Genomic DNA, 13,599 nt, shown 5'->3' on the forward strand with positions numbered 1-13,599 from the left:
TTGTAATAGAAAATCAAAAAAATATTTGTCTTTATTAATGAAATATTGAAAAACCCCAAAAAATATTCTTTTCTTTTATTTCGCATTTATTACCTGAACTAAGTAATGATCTGATTCATGCGGTATCATAATACGTAGGCAATCCCCATAGGATTTGATAATGGCTGTAAAAAAGAGAGAGAGAGAGAGAGAGAGAGAGAGTAAGTAAAAGGAAAAAGGAAGAGAAAGAAAAGATAGGCCAAACAAGAAGGAAGAAAAGAGTGAGAATTAAATAAGTGAAAAAACAAAAAAAACAAAAAAAAGGAAAAGAAATCAGGATTTGAACTTTGAGAAAAGAGCCGGGATGAAACACACAGTCGTTGCAAAACATTTAGAAACGTTTATTGCTCAGGTGCATTGCATCCCCAATATGTGATTCCCTATCTGTTAAATGTTTCAAAATTGACCAAGTTATTGTGTGTGCATTAAGACAGGCTCTGTTTAGGTGGTTAGTTTGTTGGCATCCTAGCAAGTGACCCCTATAACACCAGATCAAAAACGTAAAGAAGTCATGGCTAGCAAAGAAACAGACACAGGAGTTGTTGACCCACCAAGGGAGATGGTAGAATCTGAATCTGGACTGAAAGAAGAGGTCCAAAGTTTGAAACATCAGATGGCGGAAATGTACCAGGCATGGATCAAGGGACATCCTCCACCCTCATTAACTACCGACTATGAAGAAAACCCTGCCTACATCCCACCATTATCCTAGGCCCAAATGCACAGTACTGTTGATCTCTTCCCTCAATACGCACCAGGCTTTACCCTTACCACAACTACCCCGGAACTTCGTCCCAAATCTTCCACGCTTCACCAGCCAAAATAAATCCATACCCTGCTCTGGCACCTGCTCCTATTTTTGTACCCCCTCCACAAGCTACCCTCCACAGGTCCTCTAGTGAGTCCGTATTCCAAGCCCCTGATACCCAATACTATGCTCTAGAACCCACCTTCAAAGTCCCAAATCCTTACTCATACATTCTTCACGTTGAGCCTCATGTTGAAACTGAGAAACCACCCAAGAACGTGGAGCAAGAGGAGATATCTAGGAAAGTGACGAGTCTGGAGCAATCATTGAGGAATAAGCAAGGTTTAGGAAGCCAAGTGAGTGTGGCTTATAACGATTTGTGCTTGTTTCCTGATGTCCAACTACCTGCCGGGTTTAGGATGCCTAAGTTTGACTTGTACGATGGGCATGGACATATCGTGGCCCATTAAAAGGGTTTTGCAGCAAGATGAGGGGCGTTGGTGGGAAAGATGAATTGTTGACGGCATATTTTAGTCAAAGCTTGAGTGGTGCAGCATTGGAATAGTACACCCGCCAGGACACTACCAGGTGGTACACTTTGGATGACTTGGCTCAGGCCTTTGCTCGGCATTTTCAGTACAACGAAGACATTGTCCCATATCGCCTATCCTTGACCAAGATAGAGAAAAGGTCCAGTAAGAGCTTCAGAGGGTATGGTTTCCAATTGAGAGAACAGGCTGCACGGGTCAACCCTCATATGGAAGAAGATGAAATGGTTGAATACTTCCTTCAAGCCCAAGAGCTTACTTACTTTGCCATTTGAACTCTGCCATAGGAAAGTCCTTCAATGAGGTGGTGAAAATGGGAGGAATGATGGAGGAAGGACTCAAGTCAAGCAAGTTCATGAGTTTCTCCGCCATAAAGGCAACCACGCAGGCGATCCAAGGTTGCACCGGAGGCGTGCTAGGAAACATTAAGAAAGATGATGTCGATATGGTTGTCTCAGGATCATGGCATGGCCCAAGGGGTTCACCTCACCAGTATGCCCAGCTTCAACCCCAACCTCAAGCCTACACTCAAGCTCCATATAATCCACCTCAACACTATTTCCCACCACAAGACCCTCAATATTCAATCAGACCACCCCAATACCATGTCCACCATGCACAATCATATGCTCAACCCCCACCTTACCCACAATGGCATGCTCCAAATCCACAAAGTTCTTATCTACCCCCACCACCATACCGGAACCCTACTGGGCCAAGCTTCCGAGCAAGGCCAGATTATAGAAAAAAAGGCAGCAGCGAAAAGAAACTCACTCCTCTGGGAGAGTCTTATACCGGTTTGTTTCAAAGGTTGAGGCAGTTGGACGTCCTGAGGCTGATTGAGTCGAAGTTACCAAATCCACCTCCAAGGAACCTTGATTATTCCCTCAGATGCGCATATTGTTCTGATGCCCCGGGGTACGACACGGAGAAGTGTTGGCATTTGAAGAAGGCAATTTAAGGGATTATTGATACAAATCAAATTGTGATCCAAAGTCCAGAGGCGCCAAACATCAACCAAAATCCCTTGACGGCCCATGCCGAGATGCACATGATTGAGATAGTTCATAAGGGTGGGGAATCCGAGAAGCCTTCCAAATCTGTCATAATGATCTGTGCCAGCAAAAGTAATTCAGTTAAAGCTCCAGCTTCTACAAAGGCAACACCCTCGACAGTTGAAAGGGTGATAGAAAAGCTAAGCACTTTCAATATTAAGCCACGTGTATTAGTCGTGAAAGGGTCCCCGGAAGATGTTGGAGCAAAACAGGAAAAGCGAAAAGTGTTTGTGCCAGGAATCCCAAGCAAACCTGTCATAATCACAAGCCCCTGTTGTTATTAAACTAGTGGCCCAGCTACCAGTAGTTAATACCAAGGATGTTCCGTAGAATTACAAGAAAGTGATAGTAATGTATAAAGTTAAAGAAGTGGAGGAATAAGTGAATAAAACAAGAGGACTGACTCGTTCCGGGAGATGTTTTACCCCAGAGGAATTGAGGAAAGCCAAGCATTGCAAGGATAGCCAAATCCCAATAAAGAAGCCAGTCACCGAAGAAGATGCGAAAGAGTTCCTGAAGAAGATGAAAGTGCAAGAATATTCCATTGTGGAGTAGTTAAGGAAAACACCAACTCAGATTTCTCTTTTATATTTGTTGATACATTCAGATGAACATCGCAAAGCCCTGATGGAGATTTTGAATGAGGCCCATATTCCTGATAAGATCACGGTGAACCATTTGGAGAAGATTACTAACAAGATATTTGAAGCAAACAGGATCACCTTCTCAGATGATGAACTTCCTATGGAGGGTACATATCACAATCGATCTCTTTATCTCACAGTGAAGTATGAGGATTCTGTTATCTCGAGGGTACAGGTTGATAACGGTTCTAGCGCAAATATTTTCCCTCTGTCCACTTTACAAAAGTTGAAAATCAGTACTGAAAGGATCCACATGAATAGTGTATGTGTTCGAGGTTTTGATGGAGGAGGGAAAGATTATGTTGATGATATAATGCTCGAATTGTCAATAGGGTTAGTTGAGTTCACTATGGAGTTCCAAGTGCTAGATGTGGTTGTATCCTACAACTTGTTATTAGGCAGGCCTTGGATACATGCTACTAAGGCAGTCCCGTTTTCTCTGCATCAAATGGTAAAGTTCAAATGGTACAGGCAGGAAATAGTTGTGCACGATGACGAGAGCTTATCTGCCTATAATGACACAACTGTTCCATTTATTGAAGCTGAAGATGATAAAGGGCCTTGGGTCTACCAAAATTTCGAAACAGTGTCTGTTGAGAAGCTTCCTGATGGAGAGTGCATTCCAAGTCTGAAGCTACCCTCCACGTCTGTCATGGTAACAAATGAAATGCTGAAGAATGGTTTTATGTCGGGCAAAGGTCTGGGTTCATCTCTATAGGGTATTGTGCATCCAGTGCGTCCACGTGAAAGTCTTGGTACGTTTGATCTGGGATTCAAGCCCACAGGGAAGGATGTGAAGAGGGCTAAAAAGTTGAAAAGGAAGGCATGGACACTTCATAAGACTATTCCACACATCTCCAAGTCTTTTGTTAAGCTGGGGCTCGCAAAACGTCCAATATCAACGGTCCAAAACTTGTGGTCGACTTTGATAAAGAGCTGATCAAGAGGTCCCAAAGTCTATTTGATGATGTTAATATGGTAGAAATTGGGGAAGGTTCCAGTAATGCCGATGTGCAGCTTGTTGGGCCAAATGTGAAGCTTGGCAATTGGAAAGCTACTCCTCTCCCCACCCGGAAGGAGTTTTGGTAGTTTGCTTTGTTTTCGTTTCTGTTATCTAGGTTATTCCAGGGTTGTAATCCAGATTTTTATTTTTTGCTTGTTTTTGATGTACAAATCCTTCTATTCTTTTATGATAAATGAAATACAATCTCCAGTTTTCCATTATTCCTGATAGCGTTTCATTTTGTTTTTTTTTGTACAGTACTTTTTATGTTGGTTTCAGTGACATGACATGCATGAGGAATTTTCAGCCGAGTCTTAAAAGCCAATCTAATTCTGAAATAATAATCCAAGAAGTAGAGTGTGATGATGAAACAGAATATGATGAAGAAGTAGTATTTGAGGAAATCAGTAGAGAACTAAATCAATTTGAAGAAAAACCCAAGCCTAATTTGAATGAAACTAAAGCAATCAATTTAGGAGATCAAGATAATATCAGGGAAACCAAGATAAGTGTGCATCTAGAACCACAAATCAAGGAAGAAGTAATCAAACACTGTTTAAATATAAAGATGATTTTTGCATGGTCGTATGAAGACATGCCAGGTTTGAGTATTGATTTGGTAGTTCATAAATTGCCAACCGATCCAGCATTCCCTCCTGTCAAGCAACAGTTAAGGAAGTTCAAGACTGACATGAGTGTGAAGATCAGAGAAGAAATCACAAAGCAGCTTGATGCAAAGGTCATTTGGGTCACTCGATATCCCACATGGTTAGCTAATGTTGTTCCATTACCAAAGAAGGATGGTAAGACCAGGGTATGCGTTGATTATCATGATCTCAACAAGGCAAGTCCAAAAGATAACTTTCCATTGCCAAATATCCACATTCTGATTGATAATTGTGTCAAGCATGAGATCATGTCTTTTGTGGATTGCTATGTGGGATATCACCAGATCCTGATGGACGAGGAAGATGCAGAAAAGACAGCATTCATCACGCCATAGGGGACATATTGCTACCGGGTAATGCCATTTGATTTGAAGAATGTTGGGGCAACTTATATGAGGGTTATGACCACCATATTTCATGACATGATGCACAAGGAAATTGAGGTTTATGTAGATGATGTGATCATAAAGTCAAAGAAGTAGTCCGACCATGTTGGAGACTTTAGTAAGTTTTTCCAAAGGCTCCGCATGTACAACCTTAAGCTCAACCCGGCAAAATGTGCATTTAGTGTCCCGTCGGGGAAACTTTTGGGATTCATAGTCAGTTGACGTGGTATTGATCTGGATCCGTCAAAGAACAAAGACATCCAAGAATTACCACCGCCAAAGAATAAAACTGAGGTGATGAGCCTGCTCGGGAGGTTAAACTACATGTGATGACCCAAAGGGTCATCTTGTGTTTAATAACTCCATTATGCTTTCTTTAGCCTTAAAAATCTTATTTTTATCCTCCTCAATTTGCGTGCATAGGCCGGGCGTATTTTTGAAAAGCTTTTATGTGAGGAATTGAAGAAATAATAATGTTTGACCTTTAAAAGTGATTTTTATTGACTTTGGTCAACGTTTTGAGTAAACGGACCCGGACCCGTATTTCCACTATCCTGGTTGGTCCGTAGTAAAATATGGGATCTGGGCGTATGCCCAGAATCGAATTCTGAGATCCCTAGCTCGAGAAATGAATTTTTGACTAAAATTGAAAGAATGAAAATTAATAATTTTAAAGAATTTGCTTAATGTTTGATATGGTCGGTATTGGGTCCGTATTTTGGTTCCGGAGCCCGGTACAAGTCTGTTATGAAATTTATACCTTATCTGTGAAATTTGGTGAGAAACGGAACTGATTTGACGTGATTAGGACCTTCAATTGAGAAAATAGAAATTTTAAAGTGTTCTTGAGAATTTCATATGTTTTGATGTTAAATTCATAGTTCTATGTGTTATTTTGGCAATTTGATCACACGAGCAAGTATGTATGATGTTTTTAGACTTGTGTGCATGTTTGGTTTGGAGCCCCGAGGGATCAGGTGCAATTCGGGCGATGCGCAAGTTGAGTTCAAACCTCAACAGGGTTGCTGGTGCACTAGATCTGGTGTGCCCGCACCTGCGAGCCTTTGGTCGCAGCTGCGAGAAATATCCCCGCAGGTGCGACCCAAGCCTGGGATGCCATTTTCCACAGGAGCGGGACCGCAAAAGCAGAACCTTGTCCGCAGGTGCGGCCCCAATCGACCCAGTCCTTTTCCAAAGAAGGAGACGTCAGGTCCGCACATGTGGATCCGTAGATGCGACCAAAGCACCGCAGGTGCGAAGGTCGCTGGGCAGTGAGTTCATCAAGCCATTTTCTCCTCATTTTCAAAAGATAGAAGACCCAGGGGCTATTTTTCCGACCTTTTCTTCCCCAAATCATAGGTAAGTGTTCCTTAACTCGTTTCTTTCAATCTTTCACTTCATTTTACAAGAATTCAACCTAAAATCTAGGAATTTCATGGTAGAAATTGGGGGTTTGGGTAGAATTAGGTATTTTTGGGAAATTGAAAATTGGACCTCAATTTGGGATCGGATTTCAAAACTAATTACATATTCGGGCTCGGGGGTGAATGGGTGAACCGATTTTGGTCCGAATCTCGAGTTTTGACCAAGCGAGCCCGGGGTCGGTTTTGAGTTTTTGGGGGGAAATTTGGGAAACCTATAATTGTGTATTGAGATTGATTTTTTTTAGAGATAATTGATGTTATTAAGCTAATTATGACTAGATACGAGTGTGTTGGAGGTGAATTCTAGAGGAAAAGTGATGCTTGAGTAGTGAGTGGCCTGCGGATCGAGGTAAGTGTCATGTCTAACTTTGGCTTGAGGGATTAGGTGTTGATTGACTATTTGCTACATATTTGGTTGTTGAGTACAATGTATAGGTGAGGTGATGAGAACCTATGCATTGTTTTCGAGTCATAGCATGCGAGTGAGTCCTATTATTATAACTGTTGTAGTTGTTATTCAACTTGTTCATGCTTAGCTTAGCTTAGCTAGTTGTTATGTTGGGCATCTCTTATCCTGTTTTTACTGAAATTTGGTAATTGTTAAGTATTAACTCAAGGTTGAGATTGATATTGTGGCATTAAATATTGAAGTAATACTGATTTATGATATTTCTGTCTCTCCGTTGTTATTGATCTCTTTTTTGGTGAGGAAAGAGTATAAAGTACGAAGGGTGATGTCGTGCAATGTTTGTTAGTGAGTATTGATGCACGAAGGGTGATGGCGTGCCATGGTTTGTGAGTGATAATGCACGAAGGGTGATGTCGTATCGTATTATGAGAGAGTTACTACACGAAGGGTGATGACGTGACGTTCTACTGTTTCATATAGTGAGGTTGAGAGTAAAAGAACGAAGGGTGATGCCGTGTAGTTTTCCTTTACTGTTTTATTTGCTTAAGTTGTTTAAGGCATATTGTTGATTCTTCCTTATCACTGTTTCTCATTCCTCTCTGTATGTCCCCTTCCCATTATTTCCTGCTTTATTCCTTTTATTACTGTTGTTGCTACTTGTATGATTATACTGCAGAGGTTATATGTGGGTGTCTTATCCTAGCCTCATCACTACTTTGCCGAGATTAGGCTCGACACTTACCAGTACATGGGGTCGGTTGTACTAATGCTGCACTCTGCACTTTCTGTACAGATCCAGGTATCGGTACAAGCTGATTCTGAGCTTTGCTGTTGACTTCTTTACCCGGAGACCCATGCTAGATCTGCCGACGTCTGCAGACCCTGGAGCCCCATCCTATTTGCTCATTATACTGTTTTTCTTTGGTTCATAAATAGTTTTATTTTTCCTTCAGCCAAATACTTGTAGATAAATCGTAGTAGTCTAGGAGTTGTGACTCCAGATCATGGGTAGATATATATATATATATATACACGATATTGTTATGAAATTTCGTTTCCTTATTAATTTATCATTAGTTGAATTGTAGTAATTCTCTGCAAGTTTTACGATTTTTATCTTGTGAATCTCGAATGTTGACTTGCCTAGCAAGTGCAACGTTAGGTGCCATCACGGTCCCGATGGTGGAAGTTCGGTCGTGACACTACATCAGCAGGTTTATTGCTCAACTCATGATGACTTGTGAGCCCATTTTTAGGTTGCTGAAGAAGAATGTTGCGGTTAAGTGGACTGATGAGTGTCAGGAAGCATTTGATAATATCAAAAGGTACCTGTCAAACCCACTTGTGTTGGTCCCGCCGGAGCCTAGGAGACCTTTGATCCTCTATCTGACGGTCTTGGATAATTCTTTTGATTGTGTACTGGGTCAACACGACATCACGGGAAAGAAAGAGCAAGTCATTTATTACCTCAGCAAAAAGTTCACTCATTATGAGGTTAAGTATACTTTTCTCGAAAGGACCCGTTGCGCCCTAACTTAGGTAGCACAAAAGCTGAAGCATTATCTGTCGTCCTACACTACTTACCTCATTTCTCGCATGGATCCTATAAAGTATATCTTTGAGAAACCTATGCCCATAGGAAGACTTGCAAAGAGGCACATTTTACTCACAGAAATTGACATCATCTATGTGACCCAGACCGCGATGAAAGCCCAAGCCTTAGCCGATCACTTGCCCAAGAATCCGGTGGATGAATAGTATAAGTCATTGAAGACTCATTTTCCTGATGAATAAGTAATGTATGTTGATGAGTTTGATCATGAGGAAAAGCCAGGTTGTAAACTCTTCTTTGATGGAGTTTCTAACATGAAAGGCGCCAGAATAGGGGCGATACTCATTTCTGAAATAGGGCATCACTACCCTATAACAACCCAACTTCGATTTTATTGCACCAACAACATGGCCGAGTACGAAGCATACATTCTGGGTTTGAGGTTAGCTATAGATATGGGAGTCCAAGAGATACTAGTTCTGGGAGACTCGAATTTTCTAGTTCACTAGATTCAGGGAGACCTGGGATTTGAAGCTTATACCGTACCCACAATGTCTGCATGATCTTTGTTAACAATTCAGTTCAGCAGAATTCAAGCATATCCCCATGATTCATAATGAGATTGCCGACGCCTTGGCTACTTTGGTGTCAATGTTACACCATCCGTATAAGACTTATGTCGACCCCGTGCATATCCAAGTACGTGATCAGCACGCTTATTGTAATATGGTTGAAGAGGAAATTGATGGTGAACCTTGGTTCCACGATGTCAAGGAGTACATCAAGTATGGGGTTTATCCGGTACATGCCACATGTGATCAAAAGAGAACCATTCGACGTCTGGCTAGTGAATATTTCTTGAGCGGAGGAATCTTATACAAGAGAACTCCAGATCTAGGACTACTAAGGTGCATAGATGCTAAACAAGCTTCGCTATCATGGCCGAAGTACATTCCAGGGTTTGTGGGCCGCATATGAGCGGGTATGTTTTGGCAAAGAAGATTCTTCGAGCAGGTTATTATTGGCTCACCATGGAATGAGATTACATCAGCTTTGTTCGCAAGTGTCATCAATGCCAGGTGCATGGTGATTTTATTCATTCCCCTCCATTTTAGTTGCACATAATATCAACACATTGGCCTTTTGTTGCTTGGGGCATGGACGTCATTGGACCTATTGAACCAACAACATCAAACGGGCATAGGTTTATTCTGGTGGCCATTGATTACTTCACCAAGTGGATCAAAGCTGTAACCTTCAAGTTTGTGACCAAGAAGGCAGTGGTAGATTTTGTTCATGCAAATATCATTTGCCAATTCAGAAATTCACAATGTGATCATCACAGATAATGTTGCTAAGCTCAACTGTCCTTTGATGAAAGAGGTATGCCAACAGTTCAAGATTATGCACCGAAACTTCACTCCGTATCTCCCCAAGGAAAACAGAGTTGTTGAGGCAACCAACAAGAACATAAAGAAGATACTTCGTAAGATGGTGCAAGGTTCTAGGCAGTGGCATGAAAAGTTGCCTTTTGCTTTACTGGGTTATCGCACTACTGTTCGCACTTCAGTAGGTGCAACTCCTTATTTGCTGGTATATGGAATTGAGGCAGTCATACCTACAGAAGTTGAGATTCCGTCCCTTCGGATTGTTGCGAAAGTTGAAATTGATGATGATGAGTGGGTTAAAGCCCGGCTGGAGTAGTTGAGTCTGATTAATGAGAAATGATTGGCAGCAGTATATCATGCTCAATTGTATCAGAGGAGAATGGCAAGAGAATACAATAAGAAGGTGCATCCCCATTAATTTGAAGTGGGCCAGCTAGTATTCAAACGCATCTTTCCACATCAAGTTGAAGGTAAAGGCAAGTTCGCCCCAAACTGGGAGGGGCCATTCATTGTGACTAGAGTGTTTCCCAATGGGGCTTTGTATTTGACATACATAGAAGGCAAATGTGTAGATATGGCTATGAATTCTGATGCAGAAGAGATATTATTTATGACTTTTTCGTTTGTTTTCAATTGTGTTATTTGTATTTGGCATATTTCAAAGATTGGAATGACGAAGGCATATTGTTCTGCTATCCAAACACTTTTATCATGTGTTACCCTTTTTTTAGCCTTATTTATTTTCTTTCATGCCCCTCTTTTGGAATCAGAGGTAAAATGACAAAAATAATAAATGAAAAAAAAAAGGAAAAAAGGGAAGAAGAAAAAGAAAAAAAAGTAACCAAAACAAAACAATGCTTGAACTACAAAACAATGTTTGAAAGGGAATTGCAGTCCGGGGCGATGTCGATGTTGTATTGGAACTGTTTGCCAAAGGCCCGGGCCATGTCATCCCAGACGTACCAGCGAGATGTGTCTTGATCCATAAACCATTCGGAGGCTACTCCCGTAAGGCTTTCCCCAAAATAAGCCATTAGCAATTCTTCATTTCTTCCTACACCTCTTAGCTGATTGCAATACCTTTTCAGGTGGGCTATGGAGTATCTATGTCCATCATATTTTTCAAATTTGGAAGTCTTGAAACTAAGTGGTACATCATATTTTTCAAATTGATAGTGAACCTTGGTTCTACGATGTCAAGGAGTACATCAAGTCTGGGATTTATCCGGTACATGCCACAGGTGATCAAAAGAGAACCATTCGACGTCTGGCTAGTGAATATTTCTTTAGCAGAGGAATCTTGTACAAGAGGACTCCAGATCTAGGACTACTAAGGTGCATAGATGCTAAACAAGCTTCGCTATCATGGCCGAAGTACATTTCGGGGTTTGTGGGCCGCATATGAGCAGGTATGTTTTGGCAAAGAGGATTCTTCGAGCAGGTTATTATTGGCTCACCATGGAACGAGATTACATCAGCTTTGTTCGCAAGTATCATCAATGCCATGTGCACGGTGATTTTATTCATTCCCCACCATCTGAGTTGCACACAATGTCAGCACATTGGCCTTTTGTTGCTTGGGACATGGACATCATTGGACCTATTGAACCAACAGCATCAAACGGGCATAGGTTTATTCTGGTGGCCATTGATTACTTCACCAAGTGGATCGAAGCTATAACCTTCAAGTCTGTGACCAAGAAGGCGGTAGTAGATTTTGTTCATGCAAATATCATTTGCCGATTCGAAATTCACAAGGTGATCATCACAGATAATGCTGCTAAGCTCAACTGTCATTTGATGAAAGAGGTATGCCAACAGTTCAAGATTATGCACTGAAACTTCACTCTGTATCGCCCCAAGGAAAACAAAGTTGTTGAGGCAGCCAACAAGAACATAAAGAAGATACTTCATAAGATGGTGCAAGGTTTTAGGCAGTGGCATGAAAAGTCGCCTTTTGCTTTACTTGGTTATCGCACTACTGTTCGCACTTCTGTAGGTACAACTCCTTATTTGCTGGTATATGGAACTGAGGTAGTCATACCTACGAAAGTTGATATTCCGTCCCATCGGATTGTTGCGAAAGTTGAAATTGATGATGATGAGTGGGTTAACACCCGACTGGAGCAGTTGAGTCTGATTGATGAGAAAAGATTGGCAGCAGTATGTCATGCTCAATTGTATCAGAGGTGAATGGCAAGAGAATACAATAAGAAGGTGCGTCCCCGAAAATTTGAAGTGGGCTAGCTAGTATTGAAATGCATCCTTCCACATCAAGCTGAAGCTAAAGGCAAGTTCGCCCCAAACTGGCAGGGGCCGTTCATTGTGACTAGAGTGTTGCCCAATGGGGCTTTGTATTTGATATACATAGAAGGCAAATATGTAGATATGGCTATTAATTCTGATGCAGAAGAGATATTATTTATGACTTCTTCGTTTGTTTTCAATTGTGTTATTTGTATTTGGCATGTTTCAAAGATTGGAATGACGAAGACATATTGTTCTGCTATCCAAATACTTTTATCATTTGTTACCCTTTTTTAGCCTTATTTATTTTCTTTCATGCCCCTCTTTTGGAATCAGAGGTAAAATGAGAAAAATAATAAATAAATAAAAAAGAAGAAAAAGAAAAAAAAAGTAACCAAAACAAAACAATGTTTGAACTACATTCGACCTGATTCCGTTAAGGATACGTAGGCAGCCTTACTCTGAGGTTCGGTCCCATCAAAATAAAATCGAAAGTGTCCCCAGATTCAAAGAACTAGGGCAGAAGTTTTAATTTTGCAAAGGATCTTATTCTGAAATTTGTAAATTTGAACCCCTTTCATTTTTATATTATTTTGAGCGTTCATGCCACCTTTCTTTCTAGCCATGTCCAAAAGCCTACATTACAGTTCAAAGAAAGACCTTCCGATCAATCTTTAAGAATGTCAAGTCAAGTAAGATAGAGGTATCAGGGGCAACATTTTGCTCATGGACACAAGGAAAATGGATAAAATGAAAGAGTCTTATCGGTGAAAACACTCACGGGTACCATAAGGCGATGGTGAGTCGAGAAAATTTAAAATGAGAATCTTATTGGTGAAAACTCTCACAGGCACCATAAGGTGATGGTGAGCTGAGAGATGAACGAATGAGAGAGGTTTGCTGGGGAAAACCCTTCGGGGCATTACGAGCCGAATGAGGTTCGTGACTTTATAGAGGGATTGTATTATGAAAGTCTCATTTTTGAGGTATGAAAACGTGGCATGAGCTGAAATATGATTGGTTGAATGGATTTGGCTGATCAATCCGAAATGCATGTCATGATCATTGGAGCCAGCTGCTTCACCCAGATAAGTCTCTTCTTCACTATTCTCCAAATAGTCGTCTTTGTTCAAAATTTTCCTCTTTACTCCTATTTCACGAAGTCACTTCGCTTCGTTTCTTTAGGGTTTATTTTTCTAAGTCCCTGTCAAGTGAGTCTTTGTTAAGCAAGCAAGAAAGGATTTCAAAGCCCATTACAGCTTTTTGATTGCACAAGGCGAAGTTGATAATTGAATAAGCAATAAGGTGATAACTGAAGTTCAGGTGATAAAGTGATTCGTGGATTTCGAGGAAAAGTAGAGGTTCAACAATTGTTTGAATAAAGATGCCACACAACTAGTTGAGTGTAAGGGATTCAGATTCATAGGTTTTCTGTGGTCGAGGTTCAATCAAAATGTCAAACAACTCTTTGTTAGCCGAAGTAGTTAA

The 13,599-nt window shown here is 41.0% G+C and overlaps 1 pseudogene; it reads left to right on the top strand.

Moving 5' to 3' along the window:
• Positions 1-1,648: 1,648 nt before the first annotated feature.
• Positions 1,649-12,408, top strand: LOC104084713 (uncharacterized; annotated as a pseudogene).
• The last annotated feature ends 1,191 nt before the right edge of the window (positions 12,409-13,599 follow it).

The sequence above is a fragment of the Nicotiana tomentosiformis genome, chromosome 10, assembly GCF_000390325.3.
Source record: "Nicotiana tomentosiformis chromosome 10, ASM39032v3, whole genome shotgun sequence".
Taxonomy (NCBI): domain Eukaryota; kingdom Viridiplantae; phylum Streptophyta; class Magnoliopsida; order Solanales; family Solanaceae; genus Nicotiana; species Nicotiana tomentosiformis.